The sequence below is a fragment of the Pygocentrus nattereri genome, chromosome 11 (assembly GCF_015220715.1).
Source record: "Pygocentrus nattereri isolate fPygNat1 chromosome 11, fPygNat1.pri, whole genome shotgun sequence".
NCBI lineage: Eukaryota > Metazoa > Chordata > Actinopteri > Characiformes > Serrasalmidae > Pygocentrus > Pygocentrus nattereri.
The window spans coordinates 14728468-14730978 of record NC_051221.1 but is presented as its reverse complement, the minus strand read 5'-3'; positions in this window follow the sequence as shown (position 1 = coordinate 14730978).

The window sequence follows — 2511 nt, the reverse complement described above, 5'->3', positions numbered from 1 at the left end:
TTCTGTTACATTGTGAACAGTTTCGTTTCTATTACTTGACTGTGTGATCATGCCTTAACACCACCAATTCTGTCAGGTAAGGATAGCCCTAGTCTCCAGAGAGTTCCTGTTTGTTTTAGCCTGCTCTTCCACAAACTGGGTGCACATTTCAGATAGGGTTCATATGTGCTTCAGGATTTCACCTGCTGTTGTAAACTGAGAATTAGGATTGATGTCTGGTGACTTTTCCTGGTCAATCAAACCTTCCCAGTGATCCATCATATCTACAGAACCAGTGTCATACAGACACCCTACAGATACACTATATTTCCAAAAGAATTCACTCACCCATCCAAATAATTGAAATCAGGTGTTCTAATCACTTCCGTAGCTACAGGTGTATAAAGCCGAGCTCCTAGGCCTGCAGACTGCTTCTACAAACATTAGTGAAAGAATGGGTCGCTCTCAGGAGCTCAGTGAACTCCAGCATGGTACCGTGATCGGACGCCACCTGTGCAACAAGTCCAGCCGTGAAATTTCCTCACTACTAAATATTCCACAGTCAACTGTCAGTGGGATTATAACAAAGTGGAAGCGATTGGGAACGACAGCGACTCAGCCACAAAGTGGTCGGCCACGTAAAATGACAGAGTGGGGTAAGTGGATGCTGAGGGGCATAGTGCGCAGAGGTCACCAACTTTCTGCAGAGTCAATCACTACAGACCTCCAAACTTCATGTGGCCTTCAGATCAGCTCAAGAACAGCGTAGAGAGCTTCATGGAATGGGTTTCCATGGCTGAGCACCTGCATCCAAGCCTTACATCACCAAGCGCAATGTAAACCGTCGAATGCAGTGGCATAAAGTGCCGCCACTGGACTCTAGAACAGTGGAGACGTGTTCTCTGGAGTGACACGCTTCTCCGTCTGGCAATCCGATAGACGAGTCTGGGTTTGGCAGTTGCCAGGAGAACAGTACTTGTCTGACTGCATTGTGCCGAGTGTAAAGTTTGGTGGAGGGGGGATTATGGTGTGGGGTTGTTTTTCAGAAGTTGGGCTCGGCCCCTTAGTTCCAGTGAAAGGAGCTCCAGTGAAAGCCAACCAAGAGATTTTGGACAATTTCGTGCTCCCAACTTTGTGGGACCAGTTTGGCGATGGCCCCTTCCTTTTCCAACATGACTGCACACCAGTGCACAAAGCAGGTCCATAAAGACACGGATGAGCAAGTTTCATGTGGAAGAACTTGACTGGCCTCCACAGAGTCCTGACCTCAACCCGATAGAACACCTTTGGGATGAATTAGAGCGGAGACTGTGAGCCAGACCTTCTCGTCCAACATCAGTCTGACCTCGCAAATGTGCTTCTGGAAGAAATTCCCATAAACACACTCCTAACTCTTGTGGAAAGCTTTCCCAGAAGAGCTGAAGCTGTTATAGCTGCAAAGGGTGGGCCGACATCATATTAAACCCTATGGATTAAGACTGGGATGTCACTCAAACTCATATGCATGTGAAGGCAGACGAGCGAACACTTTTAGAAATACAGTGCATCATCCTGAGATGTTGGCGTGTCGGTGTTATGCTCAAATTTGAAGTACAAAGTTTACAGAAAAGTTTATAGAGTGCTAGGATCGACCGGGACTCTCAAGAGACTGGTGTAGCCTTAGGATTGGCACTGTATCAAAGCAAAGGTTCGACAAAATGTCAATTTTACACAATTTTCATTTACCCTAGATCTAACATCACTAACAAACGCTAGAACTCAAGTCAAATAGCTGAACCAAAACTTCTCCAGACCTGTTCATACCATATTCAGCTCTTCCTTCAGATTAATAGATTTTATATTCTCTGTTGGAGCTACAGATCACATATCAGCTCATACCCATAACATCACTGAACTCTCAGGAAGCTGAACTTCATCAACTTAAAATTCAGCTGTGTCTGGTCAATGGGGTTGTTTTATAAAAATATTCTAAAGCCTGCAGTGAGTGTAAACAGCAGGTGTCACTTCTAAGCCCCAGCTACAGACCTCAGCACAGCACAGTCTAGTGTTCTCCTACTGCTAACACACCTGATTTCTCTTAGTAGTCGGTGGAAAGGTTAAAAATGACCATCATGGTGTAAAATGTCTGCTTCAGTATCACAGTATAAGTTTCCAAGTGAAATCATTAAAAAGTAAATTTATAGGGTAACAGTGGCTTTCACTTAAAAAAATGTAGGTTAATCTGAAATATTTTACATAATATTAGTTCATGTCTGAATTTCTACAAGGCTGAAGCTTCTTGTTCGGCAGTTCTATTTGAATTTTCTCTTCCACCTGTGCAGGCGTCCGAATGTAAGAGCTGCATCATTTTAGCTAGAAAAGGAAATCGGAATTTCTGCTTCTACTTTATCATTTTTCTCATACCAGTCTTATATACTAGTCACTCTGACCATCAGACCCTGCTGGAGTTTGGAAAAACCTAGTCTTTCACGGTCATTAGTCATCGCGCACAAGGCCCTGACTGTGGCCTCATCTGATGAAGCTGACCGAGTG